Source organism: Amphiura filiformis, chromosome 13, assembly GCF_039555335.1.
Source record: "Amphiura filiformis chromosome 13, Afil_fr2py, whole genome shotgun sequence".
In the NCBI taxonomy this organism is placed as follows: domain Eukaryota; kingdom Metazoa; phylum Echinodermata; class Ophiuroidea; order Amphilepidida; family Amphiuridae; genus Amphiura; species Amphiura filiformis.
The window spans coordinates 18325301-18348825 of record NC_092640.1 but is presented as its reverse complement, the minus strand read 5'-3'; the positions used below and the strand labels follow the sequence as shown (position 1 = coordinate 18348825).

The following is a 23525-nucleotide window of genomic DNA, read 5'->3' as shown; positions in this document are numbered from 1 at the left end:
ATGTACAATGAACTTTACAGAATAACAAAGGGTTTATATTTCGATTAATTCCGTCTAAATTGGAATTTATGAATCAAGCTCATTAAAAATGTATTTAGTTCGATCAGTTAATAAAACCAGGGTTATGTGTACTTATAAGGACAAATGTGAAACCAATATTGGAAGTTAAAATTAATGTTGGTCTTAATTTTTCAGTAAAATATTAGGCTTATTATGCGTATTTCGCATGCATTTTTTGTAAGGCGCCGCAGGACATGGACAAATTGCTTCGCTATCATTATTACCATGATTTATACTATAGCTTATTGTCAGTAATAAATACACGTGTGTGATATCGGGGGTGTATAGTGTGGGGTGCGGCAGTTGGGCTGGGTAGGGCTTGGGGTGTTTGTAATTGTGTGTTTATTTTATTCCTTTTCATTGTATCCCACTTCATCTCATATCATCACATCTCATCTAATTTCACCTCGTCTCATCACATGTCATCTCACCTCACCTTATCTCATCCATCTCATTTCATCCTCTCTTATCTTACTCTTTAAATGTAAAAGAGTGAATTTCCACTATTTCAAGGAGTTGAACGAAGGACAACCCGTTTTTGAGTGGAAACCACTCTAAAATGAATGAAAGTATATTTTCTTTAGGCAATATTCACTCTTTTGAGAGTACAGACTACTTTTTTCAATCCTTTTAAAGTGGAATTTTTTCACTCAAAAAGGGGTTGTCCTCCATTTCACTCTCTCACTCTTCTTTTCCACTCTTTCCACTCGGCGTACATTTAGAGAGATATCTCATCATTTTATTTCATATTGTTATTTTTTATTTACTTTACTTATAATCTTTATTCAGGGTACTGAGGGTAGGCCCGAATCAGCTAACCGCTGGTCTTTCCCGGGCCTTGCAATAATACTCGTATATATACAAATTTAAAACAACATTTTGATTACAAACTAATTATTGTAACAATAATAATTATAATAAACTTTTATGTCACTTACTTCCTTTATTTTCATTCTCTTCCTCCTTTCCTTCCCTCCTTTCCTTCTCTTTCATTCCCTTTTCCCTAATCCTTTTCTCCTTTGCTCACTTGTCCAGTTCCTTTGCACTTTTACTCCTTTTCCTGTGTATTTTTTTCCTCCTCAATCTTTTTTGTCCTCATTTTCTTGTTCCGCGTACAAGCCCTGACTGCACCACTACATCAAGCAAACTAATAGCAACCGATGGAGATTACATCGCGATAAAACAATATCTCTCCACGTTTAAAACTAATATTTGTAATAAAAAAAACCTGCCCATCACAAATAGACTAGACTATTACTAGATAAAAGATGAAAGATTAGACTGAGTCAACCACCATAATAAAACTGCTTAAGTGGTTAGCCGTATATAAATTCGCTACATTATGACTTCATTAGGACCACTATTACTGTGGCAAGTTAATATATTTACGGAATAATCTTTATCAATGTTGACAGGGTGGAAAGTTAAGACAATTTGGAAGCAGAAGATATGGGCTATTCTAGTTGAAATCCATACACCCCTATGGAAGACATGACCTTAATCTCCTACACAGGGTGTGTGAATTTCAAATGGGGTTACCTAAATGTGACTCCATTTGAAATCTACACCCCCTGTGTGGGAGATTAAGGTCATGTCTTCCATAGGGGGTGTATGTATTTCAACGGGAATAGCCAAATATGACCGTGTTGCATCAATCTAAAACAATCGAGATTATTATGTAAATTTAGGGAAAGGGGAGATACGTGACAGGATTGTATTATATGTGTGAATTTAACATGTTTCAGAAAGGCAATAATTATTGACTTGACCATACGTGGTTTTTTTTCAAGTGCCTGAATATTGCAAAGAATAATTTTCAAGCTGTCCATCAAAACTGTTAACAATAAGTGGACATGGGCGGGCAAGAGAAGTTTTTTCAAAGGCATGGAGAGGGAGGAAGGGCGGCGACGAGAGGAGATTCTTTGGATAACCATGCACCAGCTACCATCCGTAGTGAATATAGTTCGTTGTCTATTTCATGTATCTCTGCCCACTATCTACTGAAGATAGCACTCCTGACCATATATTAGCTGTTAAAGAATGTAGGTCTAAATTGTATGTAGGCCTACCGGTACTTCTTAAGTGTTTGGACGCCAATGGCAATAAACTATTTTAGGAACTTTTTTTAGACAATCCAAGAAGATTTTAGTCAGCAGTGTTCGATATTGTGTATATTGGTCCATATTTTATGTATAGTTTTCTTTGTATTTTATATATATTTTCGTAATAATATGGGGGTAATTTGGACATTTTGTTTGTTACATTTCAGTCTGAATCAATCGTGCTCCTTCGTCTGATCATTCTGTCATTTTAATTACAAACAGCACGTTAAAAATGGAAATAGTGCAATATAAATGATAACTTCTGAACGTAGTCAAATACCCATTAATTTGGTTTTTGTCCGACGAATTGGACGAACAACCAATTCAAAATTCATGAGCAGTTCCATTCTTAACTGGTTATTATCCCCGGGTTATTACTAGCTATTATATCGGGCTCCTTTGCGAACAAATCTTTTGGGGTAGCCACGGTCCCTAATGCTATCATGACCATAATGTCAAAAACGATAACTCGTACTTTAAAATAAACATCACAGTTCACTCACTTTTGACTCTCGTTTCATCAATTATTCTGTTTATTGACATTATCTCTCTCCGTTTTCTAATTAAATACAAATAATATCAGTAATAAATAAAGCTACGTTCAAATATTGTTCATATTTGACACACTTAATTGTCATGGGCCCTCATTCCTTTCTGTGCCACGTGCTACCCGACCCACAAGTAATTATTCCAAATTTTAGCGTTTTCTGGCGGGAATAAAATTCCGTTCACGTGTCACTTCTTAAACAGAATCTTTTAATGTCATAATATGATATTTCGTTTAAGCCTGCAACACAATTGTGTACAACTGAGTACAAACATGTATGGTACTGGGTCAGTGGTTCTTCAGGTACGGTAGTCTTTATATACATCTCAGTATTAAATACATCTCAGTATTACTGCGTGACTTTTCAATGGTGCCGAAATGAGGTGAAAGATATAGTATCATTCTAATCGTTTCCACTATTTATAATGCCCGAAGGGAAACTAATATTGTCAATTTACATTCACAACATGCGAGTATTTATTAAAGCTGCAGTTGATTGTACTATTACTAGTATTAGGGTTGATATATGTCAATAAAAGGGCTAACATGGATATAGAGTATAGGGAAGGAGTCTACTTTAAAACGTTCTGTACGTGGATATTGCTATAGCTCTAATACCGTAATATATCAAAAATATGTTTCAGGATGCTAAGATGCTTTCATGCTTTGCTTTTTTAAGGGAAAATAAGAGGCTGAAATGAGGTATTGTTGTATATTTTAGATATTCTCGGGAATTAAAGTATGGAGAGTGCTGCCATTTGGAATAGTAGTAGAACACAAACTTCCAGCTCATAAAACCATCTTTGTCGGGCTGGAAAGGTTTTAGTTTATTTTTAATGTGTGGTCAAATATGTGTTATTTTTGTCAAAACAAGATTTTTCTTTCTATATACATTTAGATATTGCCAACAATAGCAAAGGCGACAATTTTATTTTTTCTGTCAGTTCTGTTGACTAATCCCCAAACATTCTAAAAAACGGGAGTTTCCCTTGAAAATATTTGAAACCGTGGTTAAAATATAGGCCTAACTGTTATTCTACTATTGTTACATTTGAACAAAAAGTAGTGGTACAGAGAGAGGTCGTCGTTCGAATGAGAATTTTTTTTTTTTAATTTTCTGTTCATTTGAGATTGAGATCATCCATAAAAAATCACATGAATTGTTAAATTTCTATTTACATAGCATTTTGTATACGCCCTATTTCTTCTTCTTCTTCCCTTATAAGTGCCTCCCTCATGAGTATTATCGCACTGTGTACAGACAAGCTGTAGTTATTTTTACATGAAATTGTGCAATTAGTTAGCGTTAGCAATACATATACAATTAAGAGTCACAATTGCGGGCAAGGTAAGAATCGCATTCAAATATCAGTTTCTAGACTTCGAATAGACTGCTTTCTGGGGATTTACTGATGAAAATGCATTCTACATGGAAACAACCAATGCTTATACGCTCGATAGACATACGCCATGCACACCCGTTAATGCAGGCGGCATGTTCCTGCGCCACCATGACGTACGAGGCTGGCGAAGATACAGGGTAATTTAAAATAAGTTAGCAATTACTGCACATATAGCTGCACATTATAAAGGAAACGACTGTTTACGTACAGAAAGCCTGATATGTTTAATTGAGAAGTTTTCAGAAATTTTATTTGCTTTAGAAATGTTGTTCAATTTTAAATTTCGCGGTTGGAAAAATACGGAGCCCCCGAAGTGACATGAAAGAAAAAAAAAGTAAATACTAATATATTTATAAAAAGATCTGAAATGAACTTTCGATATTTAGAAATTTAGGGGGGTCCGAAAATTTCAAAATTTACTTTTAGAAAAATATCATATTGCTTGACTGGGTCACATTTGGATGAATTTCTATTCAATTCTACTTGATAGAGTTTAAAAAATGCCTTTATGCACAGAGCTAAACATTCTAGTGCTTTTTTGGAATTTCCGTACAACCTTTCAAATAATTCAAAATGTAAAATAAATGGTATAAAGTTAATTACCCTAAAACGTGTCTTTCGTAAACATCCTAGTTCATACACTGCACCACAGATCAGGATCTACACAGAAAAGAATTGCCGATTGATCCCACAGTTCATTTTATAATTTGGGAAGGAATCTGTGGGCAATCAACCATTTTGGGACATGCTGTATTGCGAAAGATGCGGATACCTCTTAACATACAGAGTCCAAGTTTGAGATATTTATTACAAATATCAATACCCATCTCAAGACCCACCGAACCAATACTAAACTTGTTTGTACTCATTTTTAATGCATTTTCATGCTGATTCCAAATATGGTCATGACAATGTACATTTCTGACATTTTTGAAATTTTAAAGAAAAAAATTTTGAACCGTATCGTCTGCAGCCGACACCCTAATTCATATGGATAGAGTTAAGGGCTAAACTGAGCCACCTATTTCATTCATGATGCAAATACAAGTAAATACTCATATACGTGACATGTGAATATGATTTGTGACGAGCACCAAGTCGTAATCAAATGATTTCTGTTTGAGGACTACACGCCCTTAAGCAATCGATGTGACAAATGTTATTAAACAATATATAACATACTAAAACATAAAGTGCCAACAGGTCTTGAAATTGCCTGGAAAATTGTCTACAATATTACTTTAATATTTATTTCTTGTTGTGTGTGTCTGTGTGTCCGAGAAGCAGATAGAATATTGATTTACTTTAATTTCATTTCATTTCAAAATATTTATTGTTTGAGTCTTATCAACATCAACAATTTTAAAAGTGCACATATAGAAATACCTGGATATAGTCTTCATTTGTTGAATATTACTTCCTCACTATTGTCTGTTCCGAGAAGCAGATAGAATACTCGTTTAATGGTCTTGCCTGCAAATATTTTCTTGCATATAAATTGTAATTTGATTTCAACTCATAAAACATCATGGTGTAGAATTATGATTGAATTTTAAGTTAACGTTCCCAATGACTTACATGATATTACTATTCACCCCGGGGTATTCACCATAAAATGTCTCTTTTTCGAATAATACAAAGTACTTCTTCTAAACGGACATCAAAATTCAATAACATCCTTCAGCTAGCTGTGGGCAACAACGTTGCTGCATATGGTCATGCACTTGTATTTGCCAGTATATCAGAACATTCAAATGAAACGAACAAAAAACGCCTTTAGAGCTTTGTAATATATAGAACATTACTCCAAACCACAGATCCAGGAATTTCCAGGATCTGTGCCCAAACTCACAATGCCTTTGGACACTTCACGGTTTGCCACTGACTCAGCAAACACAGAACATTTTCGACATCATTCGCAAAGGTTAGAAAAGGTTTAAATGTCGGGTTATATAAAGGATATAAAACGTTTTCAAACATTCAAAAATCGTGTTTTTTTTATTACTTAGGCCTACTGCAAATACGGTATTCTCACATAAACTAACCCTACCCCTTAATTTCGTGTAAAATTACATGAAGGAGTAACCGTTTTTAGGTAGTGATCATGATGATGACGAGTGGCTCTTATGGAATTTACAACGATTGTATACGCGGACATGTTTTGCCACCGTTCCACACACTCCCCACCACCCCACCCCACCCCCCCATCTACCCACACACCTCCAGACCCCAAAACACTCCACCCCTCACACAAATACGGATAGTTACAAACTTTATGAGCAGTGTGCGTTTACTACTCACCGGCACTCTGTCGTCGATCTTTTATTATCAATTTCTTACTACATGTACTATATAAATCGTAAAACATGGTACCTAGTTCTTTCCTACGCTTCGCTTTGGAATGTTATGCTTAGAGTGAGGAGGTACACCGTATAGTGAGTAAACAAATATTGCAGCAAACCATTAAATAAGTAAATTCACCGGTTTGATGAGCAATCAATTGGTAGGCCAATAAACTCAGTCGCATTATTTTCATCGCAACCAATAGCAATCCTTCTCAATCATCTGAATCTCATATATGTACTTATTGCGTATGTCTGACGCATATATCTTAAATGTATATACAGTTAGTGAATTTACACTCATAATCTAAGTCAATATCATGATGAACAAAGTTCTGCCCACATGAATGAGACGGAAAAAAATGTCTATGATGGCTCACTGGGAATAATACTACATTTGTACATGCCTATATACATACCGCAAAAGGATATAAGGTATCAGTTATTTTCAGCTATTTAGAAACTTGTTATAAATATTTTCAAAGTTTTAAAACGTTTTTGACCTTTACTACATTTTTACCGAAATCAAAATCAAAATATAACCTGTTAAAAGGTGTTAACAACGTTTTGGGTGACCAATGGACCGATTTTTTATGATTTGAAATTACTTGGTACTCTAGGTCGGTAAACATGAGTGTATATTCTAAACAAAGACAGATATGTCATAATTAGAATCAGCATCTAATAGCTGCATCTTTTAACTCAGATTTAAAAGATCTCATTCGTTGAATTCGGTCAAGAAATAAACACACGATGATCTAAGTCCCCCAAAAGATGCAGATTCAAAGCCTTGTGGTTTGCTTCATTGGGCACTCTTTTGATTTGTACACAAAGTGTTTTCGAAAAACGTGTGAACCATTATAGTGCCGTGCTTTGCATGATCATGATTTATTACTGTTCTTTTTAGTAGAACATTTCTTGGATTTTGAAATCACCATTTGTTTAGTTCTCAACCGATTTCAACAATGAAATCCTATCTATACTTGATAAAGTAACTATCTACTGCTGATATTGGTATAGATGAAGTAGCTATCTACTGCTGATATTGGTATTGATAAAGTAACTATCTACTGCTGATATTGGTATTGATAAAGTAACTATCTACTGCTGATATTGGTATTGATAAAGTAACTATCTACTTCTGATATTGGTATTGATGAAGTAGCTATCTACTGCTGATATTGGTATTGATGAAGTAGCTATCTACTGCTGATATTGGTATTGATGAAGTAGCTATCCACTGATATTATTTGTATTAATTAAAAAGGCATTTCGTGGATCCACAGCCTCATCCCCACTTTTTTCAAAAAAAAGTTGAGATTTTTATACCACTGAAACCTCTGGCTACATAATGTTTATGTACCAAAAAGTTTCTTGAAGATTAATTCGTTTTTGCAAAAATATCGTCAAATTTGAAATTCGTTCTGGTATACCAGAACGAAATTACAACAGTGGCCTATGTAGCAGTGTAATACACATAATCATGCATATCTCGCAAACGCAAAATCGGAATCAACTCAAATTTTGGGAATAAGCTTTTTGTGGATATCTATCCTGAAAAATGTCATAAAAAGAGGATGCTAGGATCACGAAATCCTCCTTTAAGTAGCTATCTACTGCTGATATTGGTGTTGATGAAGTAGCTATCTACTGCTGATATTGGTATTGATGAAGTAGCTATCTACTGCTGATATTGGTATAGATGAAGTAACTATCTTTTGCTGATATTGATATTGATGAATAGCTATCCACTGATATTATTTGTATTAATTAAATAGCTATCTACTGATGATGTTGATCTTGATAAAATTAAGTAGCTATCTGCTGCTGATATCGGTATTGATAAAGTAGCTATCTGCTGCTGATATCGGTATTGATGAAGTAGCAATCTACTGCTGATGTACTCTAAGTTGTCTTAGTGAATGGAATGCCCTTAATAATCCATTATTAATAATGTTGATTTGATAAGATTGGAATTATCTGAGTATTAAAGGAAAAAATTTTAACATGTGTTGTTCTTTATCAGTTCTTAAGGAATTTGTGACGATTTTTCGAGAAGTACGATGGGGAAAAATAATGCTTTATAAACGACTACACTCGGTCAATGTTACATTATATATACCACAAGATTCACAACGCATTGACCATGAACGCAAGTGATGAGTTTCCAGCCTCAAGTAATGTTTATCAGGGTGTAACATCAACAACATTGAAACACGTTGGGTTACATGTGTAGGTCATTCAAGGCCGCTTAAATGCGGGTCCAAATTATCCCAACAGAATCACGAATAAAAAATTCTTCCTTAGGTCAAAGACAAGTGACAACATGACATCTTGCTGAACGTGATTGAAGAAGCCAGGCGATGTAAGGTAACAAAATTGCCACCGTGAAACAAAGGGCTTTAATATAGGTGTTGCCTGCAAACATTTTAATTTTGTCACAACTACGACTCGCCTAGGGACCCAGAGGAAAACAATTCCATGCCCCCGAAACTACGCATGACTTGTGTTTTTATCACAGTGTATAACGGTGAAATAGTACGCATCTGTTGGGCACCCTGGAGGGGATTTTATATAACCTTCTCCTGGTGCATGACTAATACAGGAGAAAAACTGCAACGATTTTACTAATATTTTGTCTTAAAAATTTCCTAATATTCCATTTTCGTTATTATATTTGAAGTCTACATAAACAATTATCAATCGAGGACAAACATGCTTAGTATTGTTTCCGTAGTTCCTTAGAAATAATCATTGTACAATCTTGCACAAATACATGGATAGCATTTATGTGTGCTTCGTGAGTATTGTGCATGCAGTTACAGCGTTAAGAGTAGCGCGTGCCCAGTGTCTTTTGAGAGTTGCATGTCGGTCGATAAGGTGGAAAGTATGAGTGCATATTTGAATACGATATTTATTGTATCCTCCACTAAAGATTTCTTACCAAATATTATCGTCATATGTAAGATGACATACCGGTAAAACAAGTAATTCGTCTATTGTGCCCCATTTTGCCTGTGTACTTTACTTGAACGGATGTCAATGTAAATATTAACAAATACACTCAACATGACGATTTAGGCACACAATACACGCAAGGTTGGAGTGCTTCCTCCTTTTAGTTTTTTTTTACACGATGCATTTATTGCTTGTCTTCAAAAGTTCTAGTGTTTTTACAAACTGACATATGGATTGTTCCAAACAAAATGGCTACTTGTACGGTTATTGCTGTGTGCAATAGTATAGCAAGTCAAAAAATCTCATATCTACTCTGATAGAAATTGTCTGTCATGTATTTCCCGCTTTTGATGAAGTATCTATCTACTGCTGATATTGGTATTGATGAAGTACCGGGTAGCTATCTACTGCTGATGTTGGTATACTGATCAGTAGCTATCTACTACTGATATTGGTTGGTAGGCCTATTGATGAATTAGCTATTCACTGCTGATATTGGTAATGGTGAAATAGCTATCTACTGCTGATATTGGTATTGATGAAGTCACTATCTAATGCTACTAACATCGGCATTAATAAAGTTACTATCTTCTGCTGATATTGGTATTGATAATGTAGTTATCTACTACTGCATGATATCAGTATTAAGTATAGCTATCTACTTCTGACATTTGTATTGATGAAGTAGCTCTCTATTCATGTTGGCATTGATGAAGTAGTTATTTACTGTTGATATTGGTTTTGATGAAGTAGCTATCTAGCTATCTACTACTGATATTAGTATTGATGAAGTAATAAATAAAATAATAAAATAAATGTAGATATTTATATAGCGCTTTATGCCGTAAACAGCTTCAAAGCGCTTTACATTTATTCCGCCGTTATTAGAATATGTCGGAACCACGTTTGCTGCCTACAAATGGCGCAGGGTTCATCAGGACAACGACTGTGATTACCCCTAACAGCTTCCCATTGCACCTGGGTGGGGTGAGGCAAGCGAGACAAAGCGCCTTGCCCAAGGGCGCAACACGGTGGCAGGACGGGGACTCGAACCCACGCACGTCAAGCAAGCTCTCAGATTATGAGTCCAAGGCCGTAACCACTGAGCCACCGTGCCCTCATTGACTATCTACTGATGATATTGGTATTGATAAAGTAGCTATCTACCTCTATTGCTGATATTGGTATTGATGAAGTAGCTATCTACTGCTGATATTGGTATTGATGAAGTAGCTATCTACTGCTGATATTGGTATTGATGAAGTAGCTATCTACTGCTGATATTGGGTATTAATGAAGTAAATATCTACTGCTGATATTGGTATTGTTGAAGTAGCTATATACTGATGATATTGATATGAGGTAGTTATCTACTGCTGATATTGGTATTGATGGAGTAGCTATCTACTTCTGATATTGGTATTGATGAATTAGCTATCTACTGCTGATATTTGCTATTAATGAAGTAACTATCTACTGCTCATATTGGTATTGTTGAAGTAGCTATATACTGCTGATATTGGTATCGATGAAGTAGCTATCTACTGCTGATATTGGTATTGATGAAGTAACTATCTATACTACTGATATTGGTATTGTGGAAGTATCTATCTACTGCTGATATTGGTATCGATGAAGTAGCTATCTACTGCTGATATTGGTATTGATGAAGTAGCTATCTACTGCTGATATTGGTATTGATGAAGTAGCTATCTAATGCTGGTTTTGGTGTTAGTAAAGTAGTTATCTACTGTTGATATTGGTGTTGATGAAGTAGCTATCTACTGCTGATATTGGTATTGATGAAGTAGCTATCTACTGCTGATATTGGTATTGATGAAGTAGCTATCTAATGCTGGTATTGGTGTTAGTAAAGTAGTTATCTACTGTTGATATTGGTGTTGATGAAGTAACTGTCTACTGCTATTGGTTTTGATGAAGTAGCTATGGATTTCAACTGGAATAGCCCATTATTATCATATATCAACTAAAACCAACAGAAGAAAAATACAGCAAAAGAATAGTTACTGCTCTATGCTTTCCAAGACAAAGTTTGTGACAAAACTCACTACATTCTTTTTAGGTTATGTGCTTATTTCAATTTATCTTGTACATTCGTTTATGTTGTGTTCAACATCCAGTAGCTGTTTTCATTCATCATTTGTTTTGGTAGCACTCATGAAAATGTCTGAACATTAAATATTTCGCAAGCTTAAACTAGCGTGTGATTTACTTGATGTATGAATAAATGTACTACCTCCACATTCCGGCCTTAAGTGCCGTCTCTGAAGAGCCTGATCTTTCAACATGCCATTAAGGCAGAAAAACTGGGACAATCTATGTTACTATATGGACCTCATGAGAGATCATGTCAGCGTATTGAGTGATGCAGTAAGCTTGCTTTTATGCAGATAATTTTATAATCCTCTCCAACAACAACTTTGTAGCGAAGGTAAATTTATACTCCGATCACTAGCGAGGAGCGATAAATGTCTGACCAATGCGATACATCGTTTATTGTTACTTGGCATGATAAGTGCCGTTTAAATTGGTAAACAAGTGGTCGCTTTTCACCGATGCAAAAAAGATTAATTTTACAACTGAGTTATATCGTTTATTGAGATATTCCAGATGCACATCCCCTATTGAGGAGTTCGAATTTGTGGACTTTTTTTGTCCAGACATGATTGTTAGACATCTAGATCTTTAAAGTGTCCAAAGGCGTCAAAATCCAGCAATAAAATAGTTCTAAATTGAAAATCTTCCATTTGAAAGGCTCATTTTGACAATTCTATGATTTTCATTCATTTAGTTGCATTTCCAAGCTTCCAATAACACTGGCAACTAGAATTCTAGCAGTTTTCAGAAAGGAAGCTTGGAAATCCAGACATTTTTTTATTGAAAAGTTACTCCTTTATAAGGGGTGTGCACTTATTTTCTGGAAACAGCCCATTGCATGAAAATTTAGATTGGTAAATAATTGGTCTCTTTTCACTGGTGTTTTCTTTTTTAAATTAATTTTATAGCTTCAACTCTTTAATAACTTTAAGATAAAATCTATTTTGGTCAGTTATTCCAAAACGGGGAAATCATATCTCATGAACCTTTGAGTCAGTATTAGCAATGTTTTTGTACTCTTAAATGCATATTTGTGTAAAGACTTTTTTGTCACAAAATTGCATTTATTTAGGTATTTAAAAAATTTGACAGGTCGACATACACGCAGAGAAAGGATTTATAGGTAACCATTTTTTTTATCTAAAGATGTCTGGTTTTGAACAATAGGACATATGCATTGTCTGTATCGTGTCCGACTTAAAATATTGTATGCATTAATCTCAATGCGTGCTTTCATATGTATTCTTCTTATACGCAAGCTTAGTGTTATATTATAGTGTATTTGTTTCCTTTCGAGTTATTTCATCCGTTCAATTTGAGCATTTCTTTACGTGCATGGTCTTCCATAACCCAAGTCAACATTAGAAATTTCAAAATAGTGGGAATATTTTCAGTGTTTATTGTCATATTTGAATTCTGCATGACATTGTATTTTAAAACTGAAAACTTAATACAGCTCAGACATTTTTTATAGATATAATAAGATGATTTGAATTCTGCATAACATTGTATTTTAAAAATTGAAAACATAATATCGCTCAGATATATTTTATAGATATAAATAAAATGTATTATCCGCCAACTAATGTATAGCATCAGCGTATTTAAGTAATATTTGTCATAATTACGCTCGTTAATAATGTTGTATTACCATCACACCCGTAAAGTATTCATCGCTAAGCGAGCGGATATTACACAGGACGCAGAACTACCCATACTAATCAAAAGCTATATCAAAGTGGGTCAGTAACCATTGATGAGCGTAGAAAAGACTTAATTGGCGTATTTTTCATACCATACGATATTTGACTAGGTTAAATGTTTGAAAAGGTCTTTATGCAGTGGGTGTGCACGTGGATATAAACCATGTTGTATGCGTGAATGGTTTTGATTAAAGCTGCCCTTTGTAGCGTTTAAAATTTGCGATAATTTCAAATTTGTGTTAAATTCGTCACCAACGGTTGAAAGTAATGTGCGCTTACCACTGCCCGGTTCTCCGTTTATGTGTTTGTGTTTTGAATGGGTTGTTTTTTTATACATACAAAATATGCTGTTCTAACTCATTAAATTAATTGAAACAAACACAAAAAACACCAGTTTTTAAAGCAATGTGCGTTTACCACTGCCCGGTTCGTCATTGCTGTGTTGTTGTTTCTTGGGGGGGGGAGGGAGGAGTTGTGTTTTGTTTGTGGTTGTGTTTTAGACATAATGATATATTAAATACTAGCGGGATACCCGCGCTTCGCGCGGGTCCCCGCTAGATGAGTAAATGGGAGCGATCACTAAAACAGGAGGAATTACTGAAAAGGTAGAATCATTGAAAGGTAAATTTAATTTTTCTAAACCTGTCCCTTCTTGCATTTCCATTTCCTTTGAGTTTCTTCTGCACGGGCCTAGTTTGTTTCCATTAAAACAAAATGCTATTTAGCTTGTGATTTTCCGTTTCCATGTTATTTATCTATCTAGGCCTAAACACATTCCCATTATTTTCTAAATCTATCCTGTCTTATACGTTTCCCTTTATAGCTTCATTTTTATTAGCTGCTTAGCTTGTGATTTCCGTTTCCTTCAGTTGTTATTTATTTTCTTATTTTTCCTGATTAGTTTCTAATTTTAACTTCTTTTTTTCCCTTAATTTTCCTGATTAATTTCTTTCTTTCCCTCTTTAGTTTGCTCCCGTTTCATTTAGTTACTGTAACCATAACCCGTATAATAGGCCTACCCGTACCTTTTTTGTCTTCTTCTTTTGTTTTCTCTCTTTTTTTTTTTATTCATTTAGCTCCTTTCTTTCTCTTCAGTTTCTTTTGCATAGGTCTATTTTGTTCACATGCTGCTTAGCTTGTGATTTCCGTTTCCATGTTATTCATTTATTGAGACCCGTTCCCATGCATTATCTTATAAATCTACCATTTCTTACATTTCTCCTTTTAGTTTTGGCTTTTTTCTACATTTTATTCCCATTTTTCATATTTCCTGCTTAGCTTGTGATTTCCCGTTTGAATTTTATCTATATAATTCTGTTCTCATTATTTTAGTTTTTTACATGAGTTATTTATTCATTTATTTATTTATTTATTTATTTATTTATTTATTTATTTATTTATTTATTTATTTATTTATTTATTTATTTATTCTTTCATTTTTAGCTTCCTTCTTTCCTCTCGTATCCTCACGATATTGGCGGGTAATCTCTTAACCGAATCCAGTACCATGCATATAATCCACAACCCAACCCATCCATAGGCCTACCTTTTCAGTTTTGTCTTCCTTTCTTTTCTTTTCTATTTCTCGGGCACGGAAAGTTGGTCTGTGCATATTATGCACCCCGTACGTGCGCGTCACATTGCTCAGTACGCCGACGTACTATGGACGTACTAACGCCAACCCGCTGCTGCCAGTTAGTTACGGTACGCGCTACCACTGAGTTTTGACAACAAAAAATCCCGGGAAAAACCCCGGTTTTAATCATATTTTCACTGATTTTGAGGCCAATTCTTGGTCTTGACCGTTTCAACCAAATAAAGTGCAATGCGTTCCCCGTATATTCCTCAATCTCCCGTATGAATTTGGCTGTAAAACTAATCATAGGCCTAGAATAAATAATAAAATTTCCGCGACGTAGCCTTAATCTCTTGGCTGCCAACTTCGGTGCAGTGGCGGAGAATGGGGTGCGTAGCTCTGCGTAGGGGCGAAAAGCTCGTAAGATCATTCTTAAAGTACGCGATGTTGTGCATCTAGATAGCCTGAATCATTTCTTGGCCACCTCGCAGTTGGCAGAAAACAGGGCAATGTTGCTCTGCGTATGGTTTTTTAATGGAAATATTATTACGCGTTTCACACTGTCCTTATTACCCACAATGCCACTGCATGCGATTTTGCATAGCAACACGACAGTTTTTTATGTTATTCTCTTAGTTACCATCAATTTTTGCAAAAACGAATGTCCGATGGAAAAATGGCAATATGTACCCGATCAATATACAACTAAATCAAAGCCGAAAGTCTAGGCAATTCGGAGAACACTCGCGCACAAGATGGGCAACCTTCCTTTTATTTATATATAAGAAGATCGATGTCATTTTAACTCACGACATTTGCCCCCGTGGGTATGAGGAATGATATTTTTTCCCGCTGATTTTTAAACAACTTTTTGACAGTTCATTACAGAAAATAAAATCATCAATCGACTGTTAATACGTAAAAATTACATGGATGTTGACTTTGTTTAACTTTTGATACCAAATTTACAAATCTGAAATGCCATCATCGCCGGAAGTCATTTTGATGTGTTCACTGCTTGGGTCACGGTAAGTAATGTTCTCGTCATGTTTACATTATTCAAGAGGTGTGAATTTGCCGTATAAAACAAAATAACAGTTAGAGAATAATAAAATATAAAACTATAATATGTTAATTTTATGTTGAGGTGAAATTTGTGAGCGGCGGACTCTCTTATTTGCAATAAATTGGAATTATAATCGAGGCTCCATGCGGACCTTCGTCGACATCGGTCAACGTAAAGGTTGCCGAATTCTGCGCCGTGTATGCACAGCGTACACTGAACTCCCCGACTGAAATACTCCGGCGTACTATAAAAAATCGAGAAAAATCGGTAGAACAGTGCTGATTTTGTGGCAAATTAAACACATGTTCATTTCCATGTGTTAAATAGCGTCGGTGTAATATGTTATCAAATTCTTGTTAATTGAAATTAAATTTTTTTATAAAGTTTTGGCAGTCATGCATTTTTATTGCATGTCAATTTGTCATGATATTAAATTGACAACAAACAAAACGAAACATGCATGACATATTTACTGCTTTCCTTTCTGGAATGATCTCTGCAGTATTAATAATGGTCATCAGGGCTGTCAACTCTCACGCATTGGCGTGCGTCTCACGCATGGGGTCACTTTCTTGCGGTCTCACGCACATGACGCAGGTAGTATAATCTCACTCCTAGGTAATAAATCTCACACAAAAAGCTGGAAAATGAGTATTATAATCAATTCCAGTAAACCTTTGACGCATGCGTATTTTAAGCATACATCAGCGTATTTACTGCGTTGGACGCACTTGTCTCTGATTGGCTGCTGAGGCGATCTGCTGTTGCCGAGTGGAAATTTATGAATGAACTGTGCGCCCGTGCGCGTTGTTAGCTCGAATTTGCAACATCACGGCAGTCGCGCTCGTCAAAGGTTTGCTGCAAAATAGTATACCTCACACATCAAACAATGATCAAAGTAATTGTCCCAATCAGCTGCCCAATCAATTTTAATTTACGCTTTTAAGCTTTACGATGCCTAAAATCTTGATAAAACCCTTGATTTCAATGTGCCGTAGCTTTTGGTTACAGAACATTGAAATCAAGATTTAATCAAGATTTTAGGCCTCATCGCTAAAGCTTTAAGGCCCAAAATCTTGATAAAATTGAAATTGAGAATTAAAATTGATTTTAATGTTAGCTTTTATGCAAAAGCTTTACGATGCCTGGAATCTCGACAAAATCCTTCATTTCAATGTGCGTGGCTTTTACGGATCATTGAAATTGAGAATTATTGAGATTTTAGGCCTTATAAAGCTTTACTAGGCCTAAAATCTTGATAAAATTGAGAAATATTGCAATTACCCGTAGCTTTTATGCTAAGCTTTACGATGCCCAAAATCTTGAAAAATCATTGATTTCAATGTTAAAGCTTTTACGAACATTGAAATCAAGAATTTTAATCAGGATTTTAGGCATCGTAAATCTCGATAAAATTGAATTTGAGAATTTTAATTGATTTTAATTTTCCATAGCTTTTATATGCAAAGCTTTTGATGCCTGAAATCTTGATAAAATCCTTCATTTCAATGTGCCGTAGCTTTTATGGAACATTGAAATTGAGAATTTATTGAGATTTTAGACCTTAAAGCTTTACTAGGCCTAAAATCTTGATAAAATTGAAATTGAGAATTAAATTGATTTTAATGTTAGCTTTTATGCAAAGCTTTACGATGCCTGGAATCTCGACAAAATCCTTCATTTCAATGTGCCGTAGCTTTTACGGATCATTGAAATTAAGAATTTTATTGAGATTGTAGGCCTTATAAAGCTTTTACTAAACCTAAAATCTTGATAAAATTGAGAAATATTGCAATTACTCGTAGCTTTTATGCTAAGCTTTACGATGCCCAAAATCTTGAAAAAATCATTGATTTCAATGTGCTGTAGCTTTTACGGAACATTGAAATCAAGAATTTTAATCAGGATTTTAGGCATCGTGAAAATCTCGATAAAATTGAAATTGAGAATTAAATTGATTTTAATTTTCCATAGCTTTTATGCAAAGCTTTACGATGCCTGAAATCTTGATAAAATCCTTCATTTCAATGTGCCAGTAGCTTTTATGGAACATTGAAATTGAGAATTTATTGAGATTTTAGGCCTTATAAAGCTTTACTAGGCCTAAAATCTTGATAAAATTGAAATTGAGAATTATAATTGATTTCAATTACCCGTAGCTTTTACGCAAAGCTTTACGATGCCTAAAATCTTGCAAAAATCATTGATTTCAATGTGCAGTAGCTTTTACGGAACATTGAAATCAAGAATTTAATCAGGATTTTAGGCATCGTAAAGTCTCCATAAAATTGAAATTGAGAATTTTAATTGATTTTAATGTTCCATAGCTTTTATGCAAAGCTTTACGATGCCTGAAATCTTGATAAAATCCTTCATTTCAATGTGCCATATCTTTTACGGAACATTGAAATTGAGAATTTTATTGAGATTTTAGGCCTTGTACAGCTTTACTAGGCCTAAAATCTCGATAAAATTGAAATTGAGAATTATAATTGATTTCAATTACCCGTAGCTTTTACGCAAAGCTTTATGATGCCTAAAATCTTGAAAAAATCATTGATTTTAATGTGCCGTAGCTTTTGGAACATTGAAATCAAGAATTTTAATCAGGATTTTAGGCATCGTAAAGCTTGACAAGACCTAAAATCTCAGTAAAATTAATATTGAGAATTTGAATTGATTTCAATGTTCCGTAGCTTGTATGCAAATCTTTACGAGGCCTAAAATCTCAATAAAATCCTTCATTTCAATGTGTCGTAGCTTTTACGGAACAATAAAATTGAAATTGAAATTGAGAATTTTACTTGATTTTAATGTTCCGTAGCTTTTATGCAAAGCTTTACGATGCCTAAAATCCTGATAAAACCCTTGATTTCAATGTGCCGTAGCTTTTACAGAACATTGAAATCAAGTATTTTATCAAGATTTTAGACCTTGTAAAGCTTTACCAGGCCTAAAATCTCGTCAAAATTGAAATTGAGAATTTTAAATTGATTTTAATGTTCCGTAGCTTTTATGCAAAGCTTTATGAAGCCTAAAATCATGATAAAATCCTTGATTTTAATGTTCCGTAACTTTACGGAACATTGAAATGGAGAATTTTATTTGCTAAGCCTAAACTCTTGATATAATTGAAATTATAAATTTTATATAGATTTTAGGCCTCATAAAGCTTTACGAGAAAAACATGTTTGTTCTTGTAAAATGTTTCTCCATTTTAAGATATTATTTCTTGAATTTCCTCAACTAGGTGATAGCAGTGATGTCAACTTAAAGTGAATTGTACAGTTGTAGGCTCAGCAACTGCTTTCAGGAGATGTTAGTTGTGTGGCTTCCAAATCAGAATGTATATTGATGAACTCAACAGTACAAAACGCTGGTATGTACAATGAGTAACTGCTTTATTGGGTGATAAAAGGATTAGGTCATATGGCTTAAAATGCGAATAAATGTATACCTCAATAAAATTGTCCAGAATGATTGATACCTCAAACAATGGTCCAGAATTAGTCATAGTTTTTGCAGCTACCTACTTACAGCTGGATTGTAGCTCTGCAAATCAACTACATGTACTATGTGAATTTTAACTAATGTACCATATTCCAATAAGCGCCCACCCAGGGTATATTCAATTTGCTAAAGGGTACCATTAATGTTGAAGTGACAGATAGATGTTGATAGTGAAACTTGCAATACATTTTCTACATCAGAAAAGCTACAAGAACGTCTCAGGACCCTTTTATAACATACGTAAATTCATCTCTAATAATCGCCCTCACATAAAATTAGGTAAACCAGGTAAAAAATAAGCACCCACCCAAAATGACTTCGTTAAGCGCCCTGGGTGCTTATTGGAATGAATACGGTACTGGATAAATCAATTGAGAATCGTAAAAGAATTCAAATTTATTGCCATCATTCCTTTTCACAACTGCAATCCCAGATTATTACAGAGCCCCCGAATAATCTTGGGGCCCATCATACTATCCTTAACTTGGTAACTCGGGGCCCATCTTGGTAACTTGGGGCACAGACTTAGTAACTTGGGGCCCACGTGATAGTAACTTCACTTGAAGCCCCGAGGTAGTATTTTAGTTTTTTAGTGCTCTGATTTTGAAGCGCAGGCCCTAATTTATTGTCGGGGCCCAAGCTATTAATTAAGTCAGGCCCCAAGATTTTTTTTTTCCCTGTCATTTTTAATTGATATTTTGGTTTATTTCTTTACAGATGAATTTTGAACTTCTACTGGCGGAACCACCTGCAGCAACAAGCTAATAAAGCAAGAGACATGAGATGATGATACAGTGATGATGATGCTCCATAGCAATCACCTGTGCCATATATCATGTCAGCAATTCAACTAAGTTCAAGCGAATTAAACTTTGAGGTGAAAATTATTGACAGAAAAAGACATCTTGTCAAAATGGCTGGTAGGGCCTACATGTAGGCCTACCTATCTATAGGCTTAGTGGACTAGCTGGTAGCCTAGCCATCACCTACTGTTAATTTGATATTTTACAACAGTGAAACTCGTAATTTAAAATTATGATAATGTGTTTGTGGACTGCAATTAAGTCAAAAAATTAATACTGGACACAGTGGTAACTATGCAAGTTAAACAAAGGGCGAGTTTTAAGAAAGGTGAGTTAAAGAAAAGGCGAGTTACCACCCCCACAGAGATTAGGTTTTTTTGTCAATTACCCTACACAAAGTAAGCTAAAGGCGGACGACAAAGCTATCAAGTCCCATCGGTGAGTTACGACAACACCATCAAGTCCCACCGGCGAGTTTATGACAACACTATCAAGTGATTCAAGTCCTGTTCACCAGTTGAGGTTCATGATTGAAAGAAAAAATCCACTTTACTCTTTATCAGATTGTAATCTTAACTCGCCAATGGGACTTTCTGTAAAAATCTTAACCCGCTGATAAGACTTGCCATAACTAATAACTTGCTGATGGGACTTGCCGTAAATTTTAATTCGCCGATTGGACTTGCCGTAACTCGTCTGCTGGACTTGGCATGAAAATCTTAACTCGCAGGCACGACTTGCAGTAAAAATCTTAACTCACCGGTGAGACTTGCCGTATTCTAACCAGGGGCACTCTTTAATCTCTGCAAGGGCCAGGGGGTAACTTATCTAACTCACCATTTTCTCTCGCTCTAGCTCGCCCATTTTTCACTCGCCATTAATTTTAAGGCCAAAAAAGATAATTGTTTGTTTTTCCTTCACAGCTTTGAAAGAGGAGGTGCGGGGTGGATTAAAAAAAAAATTAAAAAATTTTGGAGTGTTCCTGGATATAGAGCCATAACAGCCATTAGAAAGTAAAGATTATTAATCGGAATAAAAAGATTCTGAAACATGCATGGAACTTGCATGTAAAAAACAAACACAAATGTACATGTAATTTGACCCCTTTGTCTTAAAATTGTTTTAAAAACCAATGAATCATGTTTGAGCCTGGTCACCTCCTTAACCATCCTGTCTGGCTTTATCTGTTTTCCTTTTCAATGTTTTGTGTGAGTATTTTGAATAAAATTGGAATGATCACAGATCCTGGTCTGTGGAATGATGTAACTTCTAATCAGATCGTCATAAAGGGGCTACATTAGTTTTTGCAACAAAGACAGTTAGGTTGCATTGTTAAATCAACATTACTGATGTCAATATAATTAGGGGCTGTCAGTTTGGAAGGGGAGTCATAAATTTTCAACTGGAGCTTGCAACTAAAGTGATATTAAAAAATTTGTCAAAATTTGGCGGTTACAATCAAAATTTGTGCATGGTACACATGAATGTTCCCAATGAATGATATAGATCTACTACTTTGTTTACCATATTTATAATGACAAGATTTTGAATACTGTGATTTGAAAAGAAAAATTAGTTCAAGGGATTCAGGTTAGGCGACAAAAACAACACCTTGTTATACTGGGCGGGGCTGAACTTTCAAGTAGGGTCGGTCAGTCAGGTCTCTTTTTTTTGCAAAATGACCCCATAAATCACCAAAATCTGTAATATTCTGCAATTCGGGGAAATACAAACAAAAAATTGTTCCTGATATTTTCAAAATTTGGGTCGGCATTCCTTTGTACAGGAAAATTTGTTTCCCAAACTGTGGAAAATTTGGGTCGATCAGGCCCATAGAACAGGGTTTTCTTTTTACGTCAGCCTTATCATAACATCCAAAAGTGATAATGTAGCTAGTGGGTGAAGCAGGATCTTGTATGTGAACCTCTAGGCCATAAAAAATGATTCCCCAAATGGCCTTATGAGCTGAAGTTATGTCTCGTGTGTTTTTTGTTTTTGATAACATAATGGTGTAAAAACTACTTAGTTAGGGTTAAAGAAGCCATCCCATTTTTGGTTCAGCATGTTGAAGTTCCTTAGGGAATAGGTCAAGGTTGAGATTTTTGTCCATGTCAATTCTGTTCTGTCACATCAAAGTGAAGCATGTCAGTTCCTATGTTATGTGGAGTACTGGCCAGGCACTATGAAGTTTTGGATGAGAAAACAGACATTTTGATGATAAACAGCGAAAATGAAAATATTTTTTGGATGAGAAACAAATAATGTTTGTGGTGAGCTAAATTTACTGGGGATTATCAACTGTAGTGTCCCCAGTTTCAATGAGACAATAATAATAGACACTACGATGAGAAAATTTATCTCACCACAAATAGCAGTTTTTTCTTATCAAAAAAAAATTGAAAATTTAAATTCTTTTCATTTTGGCCATTTCTCATCAAAATATCTGTTTCTCATCATGACCCTCCTCTAGTTTCGCACACTTAACACAAAAACAAAAATTGAAAAAAGGAAGTTATAGACCCCAAACTTACTTGTTAAGGTTGGAAAGTGGAGAAATGCTGCTAAAAGCTGCAGGCAGGAGATTTTTCAGCTGATCAGCTTTTTTGACTATCTTTGGTTCTCATCTTTTTTCAAAAAGCCACTCATGCATGAAAGCTGGATAAAGTCTGTACATGTTTTAAAAGTAATTAAAATTACTTTTGCTTCTATTGAACACCCAGGGACACATTGAATTAGTATGCATTGCTAGCATTTTTTTTAGTACAATGTAGCAGTATTTCTCCAGTTTCCAACCTATAACAAGTAATTTAGTGTCTATAACTTGGAACTTGTTTTTTGGAGGGGGGGTTCACCTGTTACTGGAATTTTGACTCGGGTAGGCCAAGGACGGACGGGCCCGAGAGTACCCGGGAATTGGTGAGAGCCTTAACACATTTTGTAGTCACTGGCATTGGTTTTGTATGTACGTTAAAAGTACTTGATGATAACAAAAAATCCTGATAATACAAACCCCAAAACCTGTGCCCCATAGATTCTGTGTTGAAGAGGTTCCACTTTACAAAGGTGCAGCAGTGGCAGCAGTTTTATGAAATAGGACCCTGGTTCACTAGGTAATCACCCCGGGGATAATCACAGGTCCAGGAGCCACTTTTTCCAACTGTGTGCCTCCTGGTCCAGACCTGCTTATTTCCAGGCTTGTAGGTGGGGTGCTTATGGCATGGGCAATTAATGGAACAAATACGGTATAGGCCTACCCCAAAGTATGTGTATAGTTGTATACTCAAACATGGCTTGTTCCCCTGCTAATAATACTTCCTTTCTGTTGAGATGCAAATAA

At 35.2% G+C, this 23525-nt stretch overlaps 1 long non-coding RNA gene across 1 annotated transcript; it reads left to right on the top strand.

The window, feature by feature from the left end:
* Nucleotides 1–15733: 15733 nt before the first annotated feature.
* Nucleotides 15734–21078, top strand: LOC140168072 (uncharacterized). The gene is made up of 3 exons (XR_011861141.1): nucleotides 15734–15837; nucleotides 19126–19254; nucleotides 20103–21078. It is a non-coding gene; the product is annotated as an uncharacterized lncRNA (long non-coding RNA).
* The last annotated feature ends 2447 nt before the right edge of the window (nucleotides 21079–23525 follow it).